This window comes from Thamnophis sirtalis, unplaced genomic scaffold (genome assembly GCF_051295495.1).
Source record: "Thamnophis sirtalis isolate CommonGarterSnake01/CBP01778 unplaced genomic scaffold, rThaSir2_p1.2 scaffold_1, whole genome shotgun sequence".
NCBI lineage: Eukaryota > Metazoa > Chordata > Lepidosauria > Squamata > Natricidae > Thamnophis > Thamnophis sirtalis.
The window spans coordinates 115635777-115659908 of record NW_028261381.1 but is presented as its reverse complement, the minus strand read 5'-3'; the positions used below and the strand labels follow the sequence as shown (position 1 = coordinate 115659908).

General features: G+C 36.8%; 1 protein-coding gene across 1 annotated transcript in view; it reads right to left on the bottom strand.

The window, feature by feature from the left end:
- The window catches only part of FSIP1 (fibrous sheath interacting protein 1), a 59124-nt gene that overhangs the window by 16685 nt on the left and 18307 nt on the right, over positions 1-24132 (bottom strand). The window lies entirely within an intron of this gene.

Sequence of the window (24132 nt, the reverse complement as noted above, 5' to 3'; positions counted from 1 at the left end):
CCATGAAGATGTTGCCGCCCCGTTCCAACCGTACCGGTTGGAACAAGATTTGAAACCCACCACTGTATTAATCCTTTCTCCTCTTTATCCTTGACTTTTTGCATCTCATTTTGATTTTTCCCTTCCACTGCTTTTTCCAGTTCCTTATCTATTTCTTGTATGTCATGTTGTTCTTTTTTCCCCCAATTGTTGTGTAACTTCCACACACTTTTCTGTATCTTTAAACAGTCCCTATATCTCCTTATCATCTAACAAAGATTCACCCATGTTTTTTACCATAGCTATTAATTAGTCATGCATCTCTAATGTCTCTTGCAAATCCATTTTAAAGTAGTTTGTTCAGAATTATAAAAAAATGTATTTTTATAGTTTCAATATCTCTGTGTTTAAAAACTCCTGCTTAATAAAATTTCATCAATCCCATAATTAAACTTCCAAAGCCCCACAATTTATAATCCTAACTTCCTAATGCTTATGCAGCCTTATAGTTCCACAATTATATATCTCCCAATTATCCAAATTTTAAAGTCTTTTAGCTTTCCTTTTTTTCCTTTCTTCTGGCCCTTTTCTTCTTTTGCCTCGTAGAATGTTCTATCCAATAATTTTAATAGTCCAATCCAAATTCAAATTAGTCCGCTAAAGTCCTCCAATCATTCAAGTCCAAATCCAGTGTCCAATTTTAGTAAAATTTATTTATTTGTAAGTTAGTTCCTTTTATGAGTCTTCAAATGTAAAAGAAAGGAAAAAAATGTTCTCAAATTGTCCCACTCACCTTCTATCCGATAAAGTCAAGGTTAGGTTGTCCTCCAGATATTGTTACTTCTATTCTGTGTATTGTTCTTTATGTATATTAAATTAGCTTCCGCTGAATATGCTGTATCTATAGTGCTGTAGTACTTCTTTTCTTCCGGTAGATGGCTCTATTATTCCCAAATCCAATGCTAAACAGTCTATCAAAAATAGCTGATTATCCAGTAAAATCAGGGGATTTAAAGCCACCAATAATCAAAATAATTTCTCCCTTAATTCTCTTTTCAAATTATTTGTTCTTTTTTTCCTGAGCTTTCTGTATTTTTATAGCTTCTTCAGGGCTTCTCCTGCCTTCAATTTCCAGTCCCTGTTTTATTTTTTTCCCACCATGTGTTAGGTCGCCGCTGTTTTAAACTTAGAAATTATATTTTAACATTCTTGTTGTTGTTATATCCAATCTTTAAGGTAAAAGATGGTAATTATCTTACCCAGTTTCAATGATCTGCCCATACACAGCTCCTGCACAAATCTTATTGTCCGGTTGTCCAAGCTTCGTGACTGCCCAAAAATTGTGGTCGTTTGTTGCTGATGTTTGGGGAGAGCTTGCTCAGTAGGGGTTCTGGCAGACACTACTGCCGGTTCGCTCAGGGACATGCCACATGTGTGTGTGTGCTTGATGCATGCTGTGTGCAAATGCACAGTCCAATGAAAATTGCTCTGCGCATGCACAGAAGCAAAAAACAAGATGGTGCCACTGCCGGGAGAACCGGTTTGGGGGTGTGGCAGGCCTGGGTCGCTGCCCATTCCAGTGACCCAGGCTGCCAAGCTACTACTGGTTCGGCCAAACCAGTCCGAACTGGTAGGAACCCACCACTCAGCTTGCTTCAGACCTAATGTGACATTGCGGATTCCTCGTGGTCAGTGAAGCACCTCTCCTTCATTCACCTCCCCTTCAAGGAGGCTATGACCCTGTGGGGCCTCCTGACAGCAGTTTCTGGCTGCATTTCGTGGGGCTCAGCAGAGCCTCACTATTTTGCAGCCATTCTCACCGCAACTTCAACTGAAAGTCAATTGCAGCTGGTTCTTGAGCACCCAAAATGTGACCATATGACCATGGGGGCAGCCTTCACAACTTGGGTTGTAAATACCCTCTAAATACCCCCTAAAGAAATCCATGATAACTTTAAATAGTTGCTAAGCAATCAGTCGTAAGTTGAGAACTACCTGCATAACATGGAGAAATGATTTCCAAAAGATTGTGTAATAATAGCAGATTTCTGTTTAAACTTCACCACTCCCAAGAGAAACAGTCTATTAGTCAGCGAGTGAGAGTTTTCAATAAAGAGATCTGACCTCTTTCAGATCTTTTGTTTAATTCCTGCAGCTCCCTTTCTGAAATTCTTTTCTACTAACCATGCATCATTTTGTAATTTCATATATATCCGACACATGTACAGTTCCCCTCAAATTATTCTTCAAGCATATAAAGAGACAACTACAAACCACTGCAAAATGTAAATGACACATAGCAATAACACTTAGACTTATATACTACCCCATAATAGTGCTTTAAACTAATCTCTAAACAGTTTACAGAGTCAACCTATTGCCCACAAACAATCTGGGTCCTCATTTTACCGATCTCGGAAGGATGGAAGGCTGAGTCAACCTTGAGTCGGTCAGGATCTAATTGTTGGCAGTCATCAGAGTTAGTCTGCAATATTTGCATTCTAACCACTGTGCTACCACAGCTCTTATAGATTTTATAAATCTTGCATTTTAATAATCTCTGGCTTAATAGCTTTCATTCCTGTATACAAATACTGACGTTTTATATTATTCTTTATACTAAAATGGCAACTCAGCAAAGAAACAAACAGAAAAATATAACTACCATACAGAGGCAATCCTTAAAGAGGCTCTAGCTCCCCACTTAAACATTGCTTCTGCTCTTAAATGAAACCTTAAAATGGTGCCTTTTCAAAAATCTCTAGGAAGACCTGAGGTTAGGAGATAAATCTGTTACTGCCATATATGCTGCTTGAGCCTCACAAAGAAACCTTTCAGTCTACTATTTGACAATCCAATTTAGCTTGCTCCGATACGGGCATGTGCATGCACACACAGTATTTAATTATTCCATGTTATATGCCAGCAAATTTTTAAAAAGAAAAATATGAATCTTGTTTCATCACATAGTCCTTAACTTTGTCTTTCAGTTAAAGCTTCTCTGTATGCCAAAAATATTTCAATGTGGTTTTGGCTCTTTTCAATGATAAAAAGCCACATAATTCCCTAGTATGCTTTTATTTTCTACTTAGATATCTAGTGATCTCAATGCTCACCATCTGAAAGTTTATATTGAAGATGTTAGGAAAACCTAAGAATAACATTCATTATTTTTGTAAAGTTTTAAAGAGGGTTTATTAATGATGCTTTGTATGATAACAAAGATTTTTTAGCAATAACTCATCTTGTTTATTCAAACAGTTATTTTAGTTCCTCAAATACCTTTTTAATAGCTACCTTGATTCTTAAAGGCAATTCACTTTCAGATGAATTGCAGAAAGAATAACAGGATCTCACTCTTTCAAGAGAAGAAGTTTTATGTATTTCCTTGTTCCTCTGAACTTTATGGAAATAAGTTTGAATGGAATCGGAAAAATTCATAAAAGCCCACTACCATTTTCCCCAGTAAGAAGAGGGAGCACTAAAGCCATTCAGCATTCAAAAAAACCCACCAAATTAATGAAAATATTTTTTAAAAAAAATACTGCAGAAAAGAATAGACAATTGATACAGTCACACTTTTAAAAGAAATGGATGCCACTACATTTGATGGTGCTTCCTCCCAAATACATGTTTATATGACTGCATTTTGAGAAATAATTTAACAGAGATAGCTTAAATATTACCACCCTTAATTTGACAGGGAAACAGGCCATTGCCATTGGTCATTGCACTCCCATTCTTAATTGATCCCAGATGAAAAAAATAATCATTGCCAACTGCACATAACTGGCTTTAAAAGGTCAACTATTTTGCTACCATTCCCCAATGCATTCTTTAGTGTAAACCTTTTAGAATTGTCTCGCATTTATTTATATATTTTCCATCACAGACCAAGACATGAAAAATCTGAAAAAGGGAGGTGAGGACCTTTAAACTCAATTAAATTTTTTTATGCTTTTCAATAAAATGTATTAGTTGGAAATGCTGCTACCAGGCTGCTGATCATTTGCCAGCATAAATTACCATGGTTTTTTGCCTACAAGGTATTATGTAGACATGATATGCCTGCTTAGCTAATTAAACTAGGATACATACTACCGTATTTTTCAGAATATAAGACACACTTCCCCCCTCAAAAAAAGTGGGTGGAAATGTCTGTGCACCTTATACAGCAAATGTTGCCAAAGCACCGCCCACCAGTCAGCCCCCACCAGCCGTTTTCAGCCTCCACGTGTCGGGTTTTCAACTTCCGCATGCCCCGTTTACAGCCTGTTGCAGGCTGCGGGGAATCACCACAGCCCATCACTGCCTCCACATGTTGAGTTTTTGGCCTCTGCACACCCTATTTTTGGTCTCTGTGCATTGCATTTTCAGACAGTTCCAGGTGGCAGGGATTGGCAATGGTGGTGGCGATCCCCACCACCTGAAACAGGCCAAAAACACGATGCACAGAGGCTAAAAATGGGGTACATGGAGGCCACAAAAGTGACACGCAGAGGCCGAAAATGCAATGCACAAAGGTGAAGATCGGTGGCAATGTGCTGTGCCAATCCCTGCAGCCTGGAACAGCTGATTGGTGGTATTCCGGGAGGCCGATCCAACCACCAATCAGCTGCTCGTGCTGAATCAGGCTGCAATAACGTGCTGACACTGACCAGGCTATTTGCTGCAAGGACGCTTCCCAGATGAATATTAATGAATGCTGGTAGACAGAGGCAGAATTTCTTTTATTGTTTTCCTCCCCAAAAACTAATGTGCATCTTATACTCCGGAGCGTTTTATACTCCCAAAAATAATCCCCAATGTTGCTACTCAGAATTCCATTCAACTTATGATTTTACCCAGATAGTTAGTCTGCCATCTCAATCCTTTTGAGGATTTGGATTTTTTTAATTGTCCTATTTTTCCAGAGTCAATGAAAGTCAGGTGACATACAAATTTAATATGATGATGATAATGATGATTCTTTGTGTGATTATGAAGTGTTACACAGGGACCCACAAGATAGCATGACTCTTCTTAGGGCAAGAAAAATAAAGTACACGGTGTAAGTACAGTTTAAATCATGGATGATACAGAACTTTATTCAGATAAGCAGATTTGTATGTGAGGTCTTTGATGCTCTCCAACCTTGCACTGAGTTGCACTGATGATGTTACCTAGTTTGGTAATGAAACATCTGCAAGAAAACAGTGGAGCTCAGAGGGCATGAAGGATCCCACATTTCAACCCTGAGCTACAAATATTCTCTTCTATCAATGTTTGTGTGTTATTATTAAAAGCCACTTTCTGATGTGAATTCTTATGAGTGTAATGGTAATCAATGGATAAGAATACATCTAAAGAATCTTTTAAATGATGTTTAAGTAGCACATGTACTACACCATTACACACTATTGGTTATATTTGCTTTTTCTGACTCATCATGGGAAGATTATTTGGTTTGAACTTAAACTGATTTACCTGATCCCTGGAAGGAAAGCGATTCCTGATTTTCTTTCTAGTGGTCAGATCATAAAAATGCAGAGGAGAATAAGAAGCCACAGAAAGGATAAACAACAGTAACAAGCTACAGAGTTCTGAAGATTAACAGCTGAAGGGGTTATGGAACTTAAAATATGTTGAAAATGCTGGTCCCTAATATAGGCTTTTTATTAAATGTCATTCACTCATGTCTGATTTTTGGAGATTGCCTAACAAATCCATGCAGTTTTCATGGCAAAGTTCTGCAGAAATAGTTTGCCATTGCCTCCTTCCTAGGGCTAAGAGAAAGTGGCTGACCCAAGGTCTTCAAGTTGATTTTGTGACTAAGGCAGGGCTGGAACTCATAGTCTCAATGTTTCTAGCCTGATGCCTTAACCACTATACTAAACTCTAATGTAAGTTTTACATAAAGGAAAGATTTATTTTTAAACTATTCCTTCTTAAAAGACACAAAGCAAATGACATATGTCTCAAATTGACATAAAATGGCAATCTTATGTATGAGAATCTATTATAAAAGTAAGTAAGTCCATTGTTTCCCCTTTTCTTTTATTTCCTATGGTTTACATTTCTTGATGGGAATTAAATAGCATTTGGCTCTTTTCTCATATTTCTTGGTTCATTAGTTTTGATTTCACAACCCTTAATAGCATCGCAAACATTCCCTTAAACCATTTCTGCCTGTTGTTAAACTGATATAGCACACCATCAGTTGTCTAAATTCTGCACTATTTCAAGGGGATGAGTTGCCTAATTTCTGGATTGTTTAAACCAGAAAATTAATTCAGCTGAACTCTTTTGTGTACTACATTACACATCATACAATAACTACAACAGCGTTTGGAGAAACTCTGGTTAATATACAGCTCCTGTGAATCACAAAATAGCCCCTTGGAAAGAATCAGCTGAAATGTCTCTGAGAGAACAATTACTATATGAATACCTCTACCAACTTGGCCTCTGGGAATAAACAACACTGCTTTGTCTTTAAATCAGAAATGACTGAAAGGCTTCAGCAGCACTTAACCCTTGCTCAATTGAGTTAGACTTTGCTGCTCTGCTTTTGTTTGCTCCTAATCAGGAGGCAAATCTATGGAGAAATACCGAGAAGTGTATAACTCTTGTGAGACAGATGATTTTTATCTTTATGCACACTAAAACCAACTGGAATTGTAAATGTGAAGTGCACCTCTTAGTCTAAGGTGGGAAAGTATGTTTCAGCAGTCAAATACTGTTAGTGCTTCAAGCTGTCAGTCACTTGTAAGCAATTTGTTTTTCCAAGAGGAAAGAACTAATCAGCTAAAAGTCAGATAGAAATCAGAGCATGGGAATCAGCTGGGGAATCACCAATGTTATACTCCAGAATGGGAGTTCAACTCCAACTCTATCTGAAGTGCTGTACCCTGGTATAAATAATGATATAAACTTTTTATATAAAAGGAATGTGGTAGAACAGGTTCTTTCTTTTTTAGGTAACCTTAATTCACTGGAGGAATGTTAATGTAAGACCAAAATGGACAAAAAGAAAACATTGCTTAATTTTTCCCATCTCTATCAAATGATCCCCAGTCTTTTTCTCCCCTTTTAACATTTTATTGCCAGTTTGAGCCTGTTCAGTGGGAAATAGATTTGGAAAAAAAACTACTTACGGTTTGTTTTTTTTAAAGTTTGGCCTTTTAGGAGAAATTCATAAGGCAGGCAAGTATGTTGGGGCCAGACGGCCATAGGAAAGGGAGCAAGCAGCCTATTTCCCTCCCCGCAGCCCTGCCATGCTTGTCTAGTTTCCACGAGGCCTTCCCGGCGGTCTCTCATGCCCGCTTGCCTTCCAAGATCAGCATCCAGCAGTGCTCCGCCACCGCTCCTTTCAGCCCCAGAGAGTGGCTGCATCTCCACCAAGGGCCACCCGCCCACCCACTGGCTAGGCTGGGATGGATGCTGACCTAGGAAGGCAAGCGGGCATGGGGGGGGGCGGCTCTGGGAAGGCCACATGGAAGGCAGGCAGGCAAGCATGGCAGGGCTGCAGGGAAGGGAGTAGGCTGCCCATGGCCAGCGGGTCCAGACATGCTTGCCTGCCTTGCACGCATCTTTCCGCTTGCCTGCCTTTGCAAGCTGGCCAGCGGTGGCAGTGGCAATGGGGGCAGAGCTTTCCTGAGCTCTCCACCATCCCGGAACTGTTTCGCACTGGGGACTTCTCCTGTGCCCGGCAGCAGCAACAACAGCAGTAGCAGCAGAGTACACCCTGAGAGAGAGAAAAGAAAACAGAGAGAGAAAAGAAAAGAGAGAAAAGCAAAGAGAGAGAGACAAAGAAAGAAGAGAAAAAAGAAAGAAAAAGAGGGAGATAGAGACAAGAAAGAAAGAAAAAAGAAAGGGAGAGAGAGAAAAGAAAAGAGAGAGACAAAGAAAGAGAAAGAAACAAACAAACAAAAAATAGGAAGGGGGAGAGAGAGACAAAGAAAGAAAGAAAGGGCGATATAAGAAAGAAAGAAAGAAAGAAAGAAAGAAAGAAAGAAAGAAAGAAAGAAAGAAAGAAAGAAAGAAAGAAAAAAGAAAGAGGGAAAAAGAGGGAGAAAGAAAGAAAGAGAAAAAGAGGAAAAAAGAGGGGAAAAGGGAGAGAGAAAAGAAAAGAGAGAGACAAAGAAAGAGAAAGAAAGAAAGAAGGAAGAGGAAGAGGAAGGGGGAGAGAGAGAGAGAGACAAGGAAGGAAGGAAGGAAGGAAGGAAGGAAGGAAGGAAGGAAGGAAGGAAGGAAGGAAGGAAGGAAGGAAGGAAGGAAGGAAGGACTTATGACCACAGCTGAGCCCAACATTTTGGTTGCTAAGCAAGAGTGTTGTTAAGTGAGTTTCACCACATTTTACAAATTGGGCATGCCCACCCAGTCACATCACCACCAAGACACGCCCACCAACCCATGCCCACAGAACTGGTAGGGAACATTTTTGGATTTCTCTACTGGCTGAAAGTCACTCTAGCAACCAGTTAGAAGTTACAAATCAAAAAGTTACCATCCCAAGATTGTTTTCAAATGTTGCCTTGAAATGTAATATCCAGATTCTGCTGTATAATTCTAACTATACTCCCAGCAGGATATGCTTGGGAAACATAATAACAATATAGAGGCATTAAACATTCCTCTGGCCACAAGATAAATAGCCCACTACAATATACAGAAAGAAAAAAGCATTATAGGATTTGAACATGGATCTGCTTTATACATGACTCAAATTTTGTAGCTACAAATTTTGTTTTACTAACATCTTTTCCAGTATCTGTAGTAAAACTTACAAATAGTTGTACTTCAAATACTGGTATAGCTGGTCAGCTAAGAGTTTAGGAATTAAGTATTTATTGTTACTTCTCTGCCAGCAACCACAATAGATCGACCATTGATAGTTTCTGAGAAGCAGGAAATATAATAAAGAATTTATATGCAGTTCTTTAAATCCAGCCTGCTCTTTTCCCATGTCTTCACATCCAGAGAGGGGTCTTAGCCTTTCTTTTCTCATTTCCCCAAGTCTCATCTGTTGAAGGTTGTTGCAAGTTTGCATATTCCACATTCCTGCTCTCCTGTCCGGACAATCCCCTCTTGCTGTGCTCAGATTCTTCTGCAGCTAACACAGTCTTGCCAATTATATCTAATGCATCTGGGATGCATTACATTGAAATCCTAGTATACATTTTAATAAATAAAAATGACAAATAAACAAGAATTAAATTGAATGCTACTGACAAGATATGAAAAAACTACAGCCTTGAAACAATAGCTTGATAAATCACACTGTACAAAAAAATTACACTTCAGATCTGAATTGTTTTTGATGGCAATTGAGACGCTAATATTAAATCAGGCCAATACTGAATATTTTATGGGCTACTGCATCTCATGATATTCCTGAAGATCATAAATTACTTCTGAAAACAAATAATTGTTTATTATTCTACAACATTTCAATAATCATAATCACAAGACTTATAATCTAACATTTATTTTTAGTAGTTTGCATGTGAGCATGTTTTTCTTTCCTAATTGGTTATATATAATTTATTTCTCTTTTATTTTATTTTCTGTTTTTTTTAAAATAGTGCCAGTCACAGAATCACTTGGATTTGAGTGTTAAGCCTATGAAAAAAACAAAACAAAAAACCACATATGGCATTACCAATTAAAATCAATATTAGTACTGTTAGAACAAGGGAATGCAAGAGCATAGTGTCTAATTACATTGTTAATTTTGATAAGACAAATTTTGATAGGACTTTTCCAAATGACATGTTCCTATTTATTGAATTATTTCAAACAATTATGCCTAATATCTGATAAAGATGCTTTTCCCTTTCTTCAATTTATATACCCTGCCCATGATTAGAAAACAGATCTTGTCTGTGATAGCATCCAAGTTCTAGGACCATTTGGACCACAAAATTAATCTGTGTGGCTTTATTGAATTTTCTATCAGCTAATGAAGTCCATTCTGAGGGGAATGGGACAACTTGCCACAGTCAAGGCAACTTGCTGCAGCCAACTCATCACGGCCAACTCTTTGCAGCCAACTGATCATGGCCAATTCACTGTGGGACAACTCGCCATGGTCAACTCACCACAGGACAACTTGCAGTGGGACAAAGTAACAATTCTGTTTAATTATTTAAAATAAATAAAACATATTTTAATTTTTGCCATTTACATTTCATTCTGCCCCTTCTTTTGCATCATTTGTTTAATGATTCTATTCCACCATTTCTTTGATATTGGTATAACTCTTGTCCAACAGCAAGTTGTCCTATGGCAAGATGGCTGTGGTTAGTTGGCTGTGACGAGTTATCCACAGTGAGTTGGCTTTGGCAAATTGATCAGGGTGAATTGGCCATTGCAAATTGTCATAGACCCATTCTGAGCACTGACTACTTTTATCTGTACCGCCTCCACTGCATTCTATTGAAGCTGTACTTTTATTGTGGCATTTTCACTGGTATTAGATCCAATGGCAGGTATAATTCACGGCCATGTTTTTCACTTTAAATAAAAGAAAATGAAACAAAACACTCAGCTGGTCTCCCAGGGCATGCAATCCATGGAAAAGCCTTCCTCCACTCTTTGTTGGCTGCACCTGGTATTCAAAGTATGTCATCTTTGGATTTCATTTAATAATAAACTGTCCATCACAAAATCTTTATAAAGTTATGCTATTTGTGTCAGCAACATTCTTGAGTTTATTATGTTGTATATGAATGGTTTCTTTTTGGTTTTGAATGAGAAACAATTTTGCTAGTTCTGAGTTTGGTCGCCACAATGTGGAAAAGATGTGGAGACTCTAGAAAGAGTGCAGAGAAGAGCAACAAAGATGATTAGGGGTCTAGAGACTAAAACATATGAGGAACGGTTGCAGGAACTGGGTATGTCTAGTTTAATAGAAAGAAGGACTAGGGGAGACATGATAGCAGTGTTCCAATATCTCAGGGGTTGCCACAAAGAAGAGGGAGTCAAACTATTTTCCAAGGCACATGAGGGTAGAACAAGAAGCAATGGGTGGAAACTAATCAAGGAGAGAAGCAACTTATAACTGAGGAGAAATTTCCTGACAGTTAGAACAATTAATCAGTGGAACAGCTTGCCTCCAGGGGTTGTGAATGCCCCAACACTGGAAGTCCTTAAGAAGATGTTGGATAGCCATTTGTCTGAAATGGTATAGGGTTTCCTGCCTAGGCAGGGGGTTGGACTAGAAGACCTCCAAGGTCCCTTCCAACTCTGCTATTGTATTGTAAACCCCGCCCCCTTCACCAAAATAGCTGTTCAGAACCTTTAGGAGGCTTTCAGAGTGCTCCTGGGGGCTGGGGAGGGCAGAAATGAGTGTAACACGGGTCATTTTGCCCCCCTGCCCCCAGGAGCACTCTATAAGCCTCCTATGCATGCCCTTTTTTTGATTAAAAATGGGCCCATTTTCGCAAAAAACAGGCCTAAATTTGCTTGTTTTTGCCCCACCTGGGGAGCACTCTACAGGCCTCCTAAAGGCTATTCATGTCCTTTTTTGAAAAGAAAAAAAAAGGCACGTTTTTGCAAAAAACAGGCTGTTTTTGGGACATCTGCAGAGTGCAAGAATTTTTTTTTTAATTGCCTCTTCAAAATCTTGGTGCATCTTATACTCCAAAAAATACAGTAACTTGTATAAAAGATAAGATACTGAATACCATTGAAGGTTATGGGTCTCTTTTTATTTCTTTAATCTGAATGAATCAAAATACTGTATTTTATATAGTTTGGAGAGTATGATATCCTACTTGATAAGCAGAAGTGAAAAATTAACAGAGGAAGTTTCATTGCTATGTGACAATGTGTTTCAGGTAGTATATACACAACTTTTCTTCAGTAGCATAAATATACAGCCAGAAACTAAAAAGAAGATATAATTTGTTCTAGCTCTGTACCGTAAAATCGGCAAACAAAACTGTGACTACATACATAGTTTTCTGCCATGTATACACACCCTTTCTTTGGAACCAAGCCCAAATCTATTACAGTAGTTTGTTTAAATAAACTTAATATACACAGCAAGCTAGCTGTTTAGTTTACTTTTCAAGCATATTAGCAATCTTATTCACAAAGCTCCAAAGTAAATAACAACCTTCATTAATGCCAAATACTAAGAAAACTATAAAACATTTAGAAAACAAAGACAGATATTTTTAAGTATACTAGAAGGAACAGCTTTATTCTTTTCTTTCAGAACTTTTGAAGATTATCCTCCAAGTCTATCAGTTTTAAAGATCTCTAACAGCAACAGGGCTAAAAAAGATCCTTGAGATTAAAAAAGCTGCTATCATGGTGGAAAGTATGCTAGATGCTACGATGATCTTATTCAACTATGCTGTTCAGAAAACTAAATTTAGATATCAATGTTTAGCCCCCATGCAACTTCTACAAAGCCTCAACACTTTATAGGAATTTAGTACATGCATAGAACATATGGGAGTATTATGCACATTTGTGAAAGTTTCTATACTGATATTCTATACAGTATCCAGACTGTAAAATTGTAAAAAGCTGCTTGATAATATGTGATTATGGAAAGAAAGAAAGAAAGAAAGAAAGAGAGGGAGGGAGGGAGGGAGGGAGGGAGGGAAGGAAGGAAGGAAGGAAGGAAGGAAGGAAGGAAGGAAGGAAGGAAGGAAGGAAGGAAATGTCCATAGATACTTAGATGAAGTAAATCAAGAGAGGAAATCTACATACACTTTTCCTGAATAGTACTACTACAATATGTACATTATTGATTGGGATGATGGGGATAAATTTAAATGTTATCACACAAAGCAGATTCCATTCACACAAATGTAAAATATCACAAAAAAGTCTAAAGCAAGCTCTCCTTAACATATATGTTGTCTTCAAAGGAGCAATATAATGAAATCTTCAACCATAATGTGCAATTGAAAATTTATAGTTTAAAAGGGTTGAATTGGGGAACTAAACTACTGTATATACTTGTGTTAATCTGTTTGTACCCTCAAGTTAGCTCAAATAGTGCATTACACCAAACATTTTTAAATCAAGATATATAAAATCCACTAACTTAAAGAATCTGTCAAAAATTGGGACCCATTACACCTGTGAAATTGAAATTTCAACAATGTTCAAATTAGTTTTATACACGAAATTGTGGCTGTTGAAGTGTCTCTGTAGTCACTGCAGATCATGATTTCTTGCATTCATCAAGCAAAGTCAGTGAGGGAGCTAGCAGGAAGTCAGAAATCACTCTAACTTTTTCGCTTGTCCATAGTCACTCTGTGACTCTGTTTAGATAAGTTAATATTAGCTTATTATTGAAATTGGTTTGCCACTGCAATCATTTTTCTATGTACAATATACAGTATATTTTTAGATGATAGATTCTCTAAACTGCTTAGAGAGGGCTGCAAAGCACTAGGAAGCAGTATGTAAGTGTAAGTGCTGGTGCTAGTACTGTGATTATGATTAAAATTTAGTGTTCATTCTGGCAATATCCAACTCATCTTTCCCACAAAGGATGACCCAACCGGTTGTCTCATTAGGAGTAAAATCATGGAATCTAAAATCATGGAATCCCAAGTTCAACTCCATCTTCAATCATGGATACTAAATGGTTGGTTTTCTTTCCTCTCAGGCCAACCTATATCACACACCCTTTGCTAGCCACACATCCTTTTCCTGTTTATTGGACAGAGTAGCCTTTTGCTTCTGCACCTGTTGTACATTTCTTTTTAAAAAATAAAATAGAACATTCACTATATTAAAATATGTAACCTAATTTGACTGGTTTCTTAGCACTGATATTTGTGTGCAGCTTCAGTTAAAGCCAACCACTAAATCTCAAGACACACAATTTCTAAGGTGTCTGTTTGTAATCATTGTTTAAAGCAGCGGAAAATGCCAGATTCAAATTTCAAATCTTAGATTGCATCTAGGATTCAGTCCAGATTACCCCTTGGGGTAATGCATTTGTTGTATCACACTGTTCCTTTGAAAGCTAATGGATTACCATCATATTAATTACTCTTCGTTGGCAATACAACTAAGCCTATATACATGGTGACTAATTTAATATACAGCAGAAAGAAAGCAGATATCCTGTACTTCCAAGGAGAGAAGAACATGGTAGGGATCCCAATTTTTTTCTTGTTAAGGCATTGGAAAACCATACATAATTCTTATAATTGAACAGAATTAGGTCAGAGGAAGATATATTTATCTCTAGACTAGTTTCTATCTATTAAGTTTTCCAGGAAAAAGTAACAAAAGTCACAGATTGTACTTATCGGGAGTTTGCATGATGTCACTTGTAAAAATACCCTGTGATGAAATATGCTGGCCATGTGCAAATGCCTCTTAGAATCTTAGGCTTTTACTTCATACTTACCAAAACAGGTGGGAATACTTTAAATCGCCTGCTTTATCTGTTTTTAATCAGTCTGAAAAGACATTGTGCCATTTGAAGAATCCAGAGACAGAGAGCAAAAAAATATATGAAAGATTAGAATTAATGGTGACACTTTAAAAATGGAAGGGGGCAGGGGATGGACTGAATTTAGTCCAGACCTATTCCTTTAACTCCAGACATTTATACTCTGGAATTTTTACTTTATAATTTGCAATTTCATAAACATAGCAAAAATAAGATAACACCACCTTTGTACCTAAAGTATGTTTAGCATTGTCTGCATTAATTTAATCTAATTTAATGCTAAATTATATTTAGCACTGTCCCTTCTATTGCAGCTTTAACTCTTAAGCCTAATATCATACACAGACAACTTCCAGTACTTTATTTAAAAAAAACCCTTTATCGTGAAATCATGTCAGTGTTTTCAGCTGCATTTATTAAAATACTACATTTATTGAAGTACTGATTAATATATTGTAATTTCATTTAATAATGTAAAGGCAGCATTTATCACATAAAATTTGAATAGAAATATTTACATTTAAAAAGGACTGAAGACTGAATAATTATTTATTTTGGAGGGTAGAAAAATAAACAATGTCAATGTCGAACATATGCACAGAATTTCAGTGGAAATGTTTATATGACAGTTTGGGACTTGTGTAGACTAAATTAACTCATTGAAGGGGCATTTAATTTGCCTTGTTTGTGTTAATGATTAATTAAATTATATTTTAAAATACAGCAGTTCTTTTCGCAATTGGAAGTTAGATTACTTTGTTCCAATAATTAACTTTTGTAAACTAAACAAGTTCAGCAAGCCTCCAAAATGGAACAGAAGTTTGTTTTATTTTCTTCTATTATTCAAACTAACATTTCTCAAATTTTTCAAGACTAAAGAACCCAAACTATATTTAACAATAAAAAACCTAGGTTAAAAATAACATAAGGCTTGAGGAGGAGCCACATCGCGACGTTACAACGTGCGGTCTCGACACTCTGAGACCGCCATTGACACTTTTGCCGCTGTTTTTATATTATAAAAACCGTGCCGTAGAGACGATGATCAGGAAGACAAAGACTTGCTGGTCTCAGCGATATAGAAAAATCCGTTAGACCCAAGGAAAGTGCTTCAAGCCCACAGTGAACAGGCAGCCCCTAGGCTTATGAAGTCGGGACGGAAGGAAGGAAATGAGAAGGGAAAGTGAGGTATCTGGTGAGGTATTTTTTCTATTTTGCTAAAGACTGCCCAAAGAAATGTTTCCTTAAAGCCAAATTGATCCTTAAACAAAAGAATTGAGCTGTGAAAATAATCCTAATGGGATCGCTGTGGAAAGTTTTTTCTCCTTTGTCATTGTAACTATTTTTTGTGGATTGAAATGTCTGTCACGTTCTCCATTTCTCCTCTTAAAGTGAACGGATTGATTTTTTCTCTTCTGCTTCTTGTTGCTTATTTTTTGACTTCTGGATTAAAACCTTCCTTTTTATTTTAACAGTTCTTCCTATACTTGTTATTAAATCACACTAAAAGGTGCCTCTGAGAACTATTTTGGCAGAGAAAGAAAGAAAGAAAGAAAGAAAGAAAGAAAGAAAGAAAGAAAGAAAGAAAGAAAGAAAGAAAGAAAGAAAGAGGGGGGATGGATGGATGGATGGATGGAGGGAGGGAGGGAGGGAACAGAACACTTCCCCTTTGAAGAGCATAAAAGAACTTGTGTTTAAGTCAACTTAAATAAAATAAAACCTAAGAGAAGCCTGGAAGACTAGACTGGCAGTCATTATTAGTTTTTTTTTCTTCTTTTTTTCTCTCTCTTCTGTTCATGGGTCAATACTTAGATGAGGAAACCTTAAAATTCCAAAATATCTTGGCTGGAATTCAAAATCTATTGGAAGGATATGGGAGAATTGAGAAGAAGCTGGAAAGACTAGTCTTCCTCACAGCAAAATATGATGGGGTTTGAGCCCCCAAAATTAAAGGGGAGAATGAAGATATAGGAGATAAAGATAAGAAAATAGATGAATTTAATAATGGAGCAAATGTGGGTGAAAATGAAAAGGGAATGTGGAAAAGGGAATTCGACAAATTGGAGCTCTACCCTAGATTCCAGGACACAGAAGAGAAAAAAATACTAATGATGCTAGATATAAGAAGAGAATTTTTTTCAGAAGCAAGATTGACAAACAAAGACAAGTTAACTTTAGTAGCAACTGGTGGGCAAGTAGATTATCTGAGAGACCCTTCAAGCAACAAAGTGCGGAGAGAAGCCTATAAAAAACCTTACAAAGGAGACAAAAAGAAAACTGACTCCTCAATTGGCAAGAGAGATAAGACTATTTTGTTATTGGAAAGATACAGGTTGACAATGAAAGTTGGTAATAAAAAATTAGGTTTTTTATTCTTGGTGATTAATAAGTAGGAACTTTGTAACTTCTAGATTGTTTTAGATTGTTATTAAATGTTTACTCGCTAACAATTAATTAACCATAAATAATAATAATGAAATGATAATTGATACAGCGTAATGATATATACATGTATTGACAATTTAGTAAAAGAAATTTGGATATAAATTATAAATTATGACTTGGGAAAAAGACCTATAAATTTCACTAACAAATTGTTATATTTGTTATAAAGGTGTAAGGGTTTTTTTGGTGGCGGGGGGGCTGATGAGAGGAGATGGGGCATAAATAGTAAATGATTTTTAGCCAATTATAACAACAAGGAAATGTTAATGGTCATTGTTTAATAATATATACATGCTATGGTATTGGCTAAAGTAACTTAGATATAAATGTTAGTCAGTGAGTTGGGGGGGCAAAGGGGGGGGTTAAAATGTTATCTATTGACTTTTACTTAAAAGATGCTATAAAGGTGTAATGTTATTGGAGGATTTTTTGAAACAGCTAATGAATGCCATTATGTGGTTGTATCTTTAAGTATGAATGATTTGAGGTAAAAGCATATTCAAATAATTGTAGTCAAATGAGAATTGTGGTATATTGATAGTAAGATATACAAAGATCTTTTACTTAAAGTGTATAATCTAATATGAACTATAAGTAATTTCTTCTGTGGAAGAAATGCACGAAAGTTATCTGTAACCAATCGACACACTTTCTACAAGATGTAATGAAGGATGATTCTTTTTTTGTGTTTTTGTTAAATTAAAATAAAAATAATAAAAAAAATAATATAAGGCTTACAGTAATGTTTAATAATTATTTTACCTTGTATTTAAGACACTGTCCATCAAACCTAACGGTATATACGTATATGAATATACATTTGAAAGCAACAATATCTGAAGTGAGATTTTTGTAACCAAGGATGTCTTAGACGTGGGATAACATTCAACTACACATTTGGTCTAAAGAGCTGAAAATTCACTATCATGCATGAAAAGCTTTGTAGTGAATTTCTGAAGGAAGAAATGAGTGTTTGAAGAAAGAAGTAAACTGAAGTAGGTTTTAACACCTGCTGACTTTGCACATGGTGTCACACCATAAAGTTTGTTGTTATCAGTACAATGCATGCAGAAAAGGAATAGAGGTGCAAAGACAGTTATTTTCCTCATTCTGATCTCCCCGACTACCTCCCTGTTTCACCACTGCCCCTGACTGTGGATATTCAAGTATTAAAGGGCAAACGCCATGGCTTCTGCAGTCAGAATTTAAGAATTATTGGTCAGTCAACTAAATTAATAATTATTGTATTGTTGCAGCCATGAGAGGTGGGGTAGGGCTTTTAATGATTTTATTAGATAATGGATTTTTAAAATGTTATAAGCCATCTGAAGTCACCTATGTATGAGTTGGATAGCAATATAAATTAGTAAATAAAATAATAAAATAATAAAATAACCTTTGTTCAGCATGTTACCAAACTCATTGCAAATGATGGCTATATAAACCTTATCAATCTTGACTTGAAACAAAAGTTTTAATTGTGTTAAATATTTGAATAAACTCATTTAAAGAATGAAAAAGTACAGAGTTTACCTACCCATCATGTTTTTAAAATTAATTAAAATTTGCTATGGTAAGAAAGAATGCATAAGGTTTAAATCTTACAAATGCAACCTGCAATACAATGAGCTGCTATGAATTAACTTTGTATGGATTAAACTCATTCTTGGAATATTATTACTGAGAGCATGTTGTAAAGAAATAATGACCTTCTGTTTGCACTGTAGCTAAATAACTTCAATTTACTTTTGACCAGAATGAATAGAAAGAAAGGGACAACACTTCAAACTGTGCATTCTAAACATAATTAGCCTGCATTATGCTTGTTTTACTATGCAGAATCTGGTTACTGGCATAGAGGATAATTCTGTATTAAGCTTATTTAACTGCTTAATTTATATGGTAATTAGCACAGTATATTCAAGGTAGAGTCTTCCAAACCAAAGATGATGCAATAATAAAAATGGAAGTGTGTTATAATATTGTTGAAATGCTAGCTAGAAGTTTCTTTATCTCTTCTTTCAGCTATAAAAATGGGGTTCATGTTAGGACTAGTGTGGAATTTTAATAGCACTGACTGCAGAGACAGCAATTATGTAACACATGGGCAAAACAACAGAGTTTCTCATCATTTAATAAACCCTTGAGATTTCCTTAGCTCCAGTTCTCTCACTGGCTAGATTTTATGGTCTGCTGGCTCCATCTGACCTTCAGAATACCCGAGTACATCCATAACAAAAGCAGGGAAACATTTCTAGAAACAAATGATATAGATTTGCATTTGATTTATTTGATGAGCAAGATATAGTGAATATTTATGATATACTGAAAAGAATTTGCTCAGTGACTTGGTCTTTGTGAATAAATTTGCTTCAATCTATTATTCTTGCAAAGGCAACAGCACTGAGATCTAAATACAGAGTGGAACGCCTATGAACAAGGGTTTCCTCTTCACTTCAATTAAGAAGAGATTCTCTTCCCTTTCCACAAGACCTGGGCAGCCTTATAATAGATTAATCAAATTCCCAGTAACTTGATAATTACAGGGAATATAGTTAATTATGATATTGTTGCTTGCGGTCTCCAATAACAAAATGAACAGATTCGGTGTGGGGAAGGGATCAAATTTGATGGTCATGATATTTGGTCATTTATATTATATTTGGTCATGTATTTTTTCCTTATTTAACAGTCTCTCTCTCTCTCTCTCTCTCTCTCTCTCTCTCTCTCTCTCTCTCTCTCTCTCTCTCTCTCTCTCCCTCCCTCCCTCCCTCCCTCCCTCCCTCCCTCCCTCCCTCCCTCAGTGGGAGAAAAAAGCAACTACGGAATCCTTGGTGCTTTTTGATCTTTGTTTGCTTCCAGATATTTCATTATCAAACTAGGTACCAATAGCATTAATTTGTCTGTTATTTCACTATGAGTTAACTGCCGTTGTTTTTAGAATTTAGAAACATAAATGGAATCATTTGAGCCCTAAATAATGTCATTCAAAACAAGATTTGGATTTATTTTATCCTTCCTTAACTGTAAAATTTATTCAAGGTGATTATGGTTTCAATAAATTAGCATTTACCCTTACTTGCACTAAACAAGTTGTTACTAACCAATAACAGAGCCTTGAAATATCCTCCTTTCACATGGAAAAAGAGCAACGGAAAGAGCAAGGTCATTACAGCTATAGAAGATCTATATGCAAAATCTCTGTAAAACAACTTCAAAAATGTGATTAAAATAATTTGTTGGCTAACAACTGTTTTTTGTTGCATATTTTTTATAAAAGAAAAACTATGAGGGCCACTGCTGACCTTACATAACCTCACAGCCTCATGGGATTTCAGTGGACTAAGAAAATGAACCAAATTAACTCTGCAAGTTAATTAATTTGGCTTCTGCTCAGAGAATATACTCTGACAATATTTTCACAATATTCGTTTTTGTGCTACATGATGGGACAGTTTCCCACTGGCAGGAACTGTAAGTGAAAGAACATAGAAAAAAGAATAACAGTCACATACAAGAGGAAATGAATTGAGCTAAAATAATCAAAAGCAGATTAGGAATTGATAAGGATGTTGCTTTTCTTTCATTGATTTAAAACATAACTATTTGGATTAGGATGGTGGTTAAATCCCTATTATTTTGGGATTTTTTCTTCTCCTCAGCTGCATTCTTTTTCATTGATAATGTCAATTTTAACTGTAAGCAGCCCAGAGTAACTAGATTTGGAAGCCTCAAACCTGATATATTTTGTCCTCCTGTCTTTAGCTTTGAATCCTTCTATTTTTCCCCCAACCCCACCCCTCGCTGATGCCAATTTCTCTGCTCATACAGTCGGCTTTTTAACTTGCTATTGGATCCTTTGCAGCGTTATACAATACTTTAAACAGCTATTAGCACTTATTTTTGTACATTCATTTTGCCATCGTAACACAATATATCACAGATTTTTATATTAGAAAAATACTTTCTTAGTTGTTTTTTTAATAATGAGGTCAAGAACACAGTGGCATTCTTAGCAAAGTGCAATGATTTCAAAATATTTACATGTGTATGATGAATGATGTGCAAATGCTGCTATTTTATATTTGTGTCTTGGTATCTTCAGCAAGTAAACAAGGTATAGAATTTGCATAATTAAATTATGCATGTGTCATAATTTGCCTTCTCCTGTCCTCCTGGCAGATAATGCTTCAGAAAGGTCTTGCAAAAATGTATTAATGTTTTGACCCAAGCTTCCTTAAAAAGCAAGAAGCAGAGTCTTGGTCCCGGCAAAAACCCTTTTATTTACACGACTGTGAATTCCTTTCATTCACACTCCATAGGCTTAGCAAACAGTCTTTCAGAGGAATGTTTATCAATATGAACCTTATCTTGTTTGGAGAGCTGCCAAATAACTAGTTTCCAAATGCAGGGCAAGGCAAAACTTGGCACAGAGTCTCTTATAGTCACAAACAGAACTTTTCACTCTTGAAATAACTGAATGAACGAATTGTTTCTGCAAAAGTCTACTCCCCGTTCGCTCCTGTTTTGTTTCCTATGGGAGGGGCCAATCACCTACAAGGTGTGGCTTTACTCCTAAGTCGACCCTGCTTTCTTAGTTCTTGTGTTCTGGCAGCTTTGCACATGCACACACTGGGAACAGGCTCCAGCTGTTTCTCTGCCTCACTGCTGTCTAGCTTCCCCTCCCCACAAATTGTAAGCCGCCCTGAGTCCCCTCAGGGAAAAGGGCAGCCTATAAATAATAAACAAACTAAACTAAACTAAACTTCCTCTCTGCCTCTGAGGCAGAGCCCTCACCTGAGCTTTCCTCAGCTCCCAGGACTGGCCCATATTCCTCCCCAACTTCCTCACTGTCTGACTCTGCTGCCAGCTCCACTGGCCGCCGGTGGGCCACAACAATTAAATAAAATGAGTAAAATAACTGAACAAAGCAATTACAAAACTTACAGAAATATACACAATGCTGGTATATGCAGATGAGGAAAGAAGAATGAATAAGGCATGATCCTTAGTATTACAGATATCTCAAGCATATCTCCTTTTACATCTGCACTACATTGATAAATCTGCAACTGAATAAGAGTCATTGTTTTTCTACCATAATATAGCTTTTTTTCTTGCCTATAAACTCTCCCAATACTTCACATATCTCCTTTGAAAATGAGGGTCAAAAGTACCAAAGAGTTTTCACAGTATAAAGAAATGCCAATCTGGCTCTAGGTTATGCAACAATGCAGGTGGTTTATTTGTTTATAATTTAATAAGTGAAGAATAGTTTCTACTTCCATAATGTCTTATGGGCATTCTCTCGTCAAGAAAAAATGTCTGGTATGCAGTGAAGGAGTGGTAAGTACCTACTAAGCAAATTCCAAGGAACAGTTTTATACTAATCAGACCTTGAAACTGACCTGTGAACATTCATTGTATTTTAATGAATCAGTAGCCCAAAGCATTCCAAAGCATTGGTTATTGCAGACTAAGCCACCAATGTGAGGGTTCCTGTCCAGACTTGTATTCCCATAAATAGAAAGGCTCAGTGACCGAGTGGGTGAAAGGGAGCAAAGGTCAACAGCAAAAAGAAATTACACAGCCTAGATACGTTTTATTTGGAGGTTTCACCACTCACTAAAATGATATTACAAAACCGATATAAGCTACTGTAGATATGTCATTCTAAGAAGGAACTTTTGGACCATAAATTTTGATAAAATGGTATCTTACCATTTGTTTGCCCAAAGGCAAATCTCATTTTATGGGATTAATTTACATTAAAATGCAAGGTCAACTAGGTGGCAAACTACTTCTCAAACATAAAAAGTGAAAACAGTGACAGGCAAACATTGATTCACTCTTATTTTCGGTTTGGCTTTTCTTACCCTACTTTAAATAAGATAAAGCTTTTTTTTCCCCCTTACAAAAAAAAAACTCTCGTTGTTCTTTGCATTAACTGAAGCCTCTTACTGGATAAGAATGTTCTATTGCAGGGCTGCATCAGAGTTGTGTTTGACCTGGGGGGGGGGGCAGAATAGGTGTGACCAGGGTGGGCATAGTCAGCTCGATGTCACTTGTGTCAGGGGCACCTGTGGTGGCCCGAGCACTCTGCAAAAACTGGCTCCCGAGATCCATTTTCGGCTGCGACAGCTTTCTGCAAACCTCTGCCAATGAAAATGGAGCTCAGGAGGGGCACAAACAGCTCTGTTTTCCCTGGCAGGGGCACTGTGGGCCAGTCCTTTGCTGTTTCCAGGGCAGCCCCATGGGCTGGATCCAGCCCCCAAGCCTTGAGTTTGACACCCTTGTTCTATAGGAATCATTAATACAGATGCCTCAAAGATGTAACATCTTTTCAAGACATGTTTCAGTCTTTCTCCACCTTCTGCTTTTAAAGTGAGGAACCACACAAGGAGATTATTGCTGACTTTTTAGCCCCTGATATTTCTGTCGGTTTATTGGTCTTCCAATATGAAGTTGAAGAAGCAGCATAGAAATAATTTTGACATTTTTGAACTTTGGAGTTAGAGAAGATTTCTGAGAATACCATGAACAGACGAATGCATCTTCAAATAAATCGACCCAGAGTTCTGTGGCACAAGTGACCAGGCTCAATTATCCTAGTTCAGATACATTATGGAAAGACTTAGCTCTCTGAAGAAAGCTCTAATGCTGAGAAAGGTGGAAAGAAAGAGAAGAGATTAACCAAGAGCATGGTGGATGGATTCCATTATTGTAGTGATGGATATATTGGAAGACCTGAAGGATCAGGTTGGGAGCAGATGGTTGTGGAGAAAATCAATCTATGTGGTCACTAAAAGTTGACTCCAACCTGATGATGCATAAATCAATTTGATATTGTTTTAGCTACATATAGTGTGAAGATAGAAAATGAAGAGAAAAGTTTGTTTTAAATATCTTTAGTAATATATTTTAAATGATCATACAATCTAATATTTTTCATTTTATCTAGACACATTATATGTTATAAATAAGCAAAATACACACTTATTTCTAAGCTACTTAGACACATTTAGATTTAGATTTAGATAAGTTTATTTATATGCCGCCCTTTTCCCTGGGGGGACTCAGGGCGGCTCACAACTTAAAAGGGGGGGGGGGAAGAAGACAAACTTTTACATATAAGACAATACATAATTAAAAACACAACATTCATACCATTCGGGCGGGTTACAGTCTTAACCCCAGGCCTGACAGGATAGCCAGATTCTGAGGGCTGTGCGGAAGGTCTGGAGGGTGGTGAGGGTACGAATCTCCACGGGGAGATCGTTCCATAGGGTCGG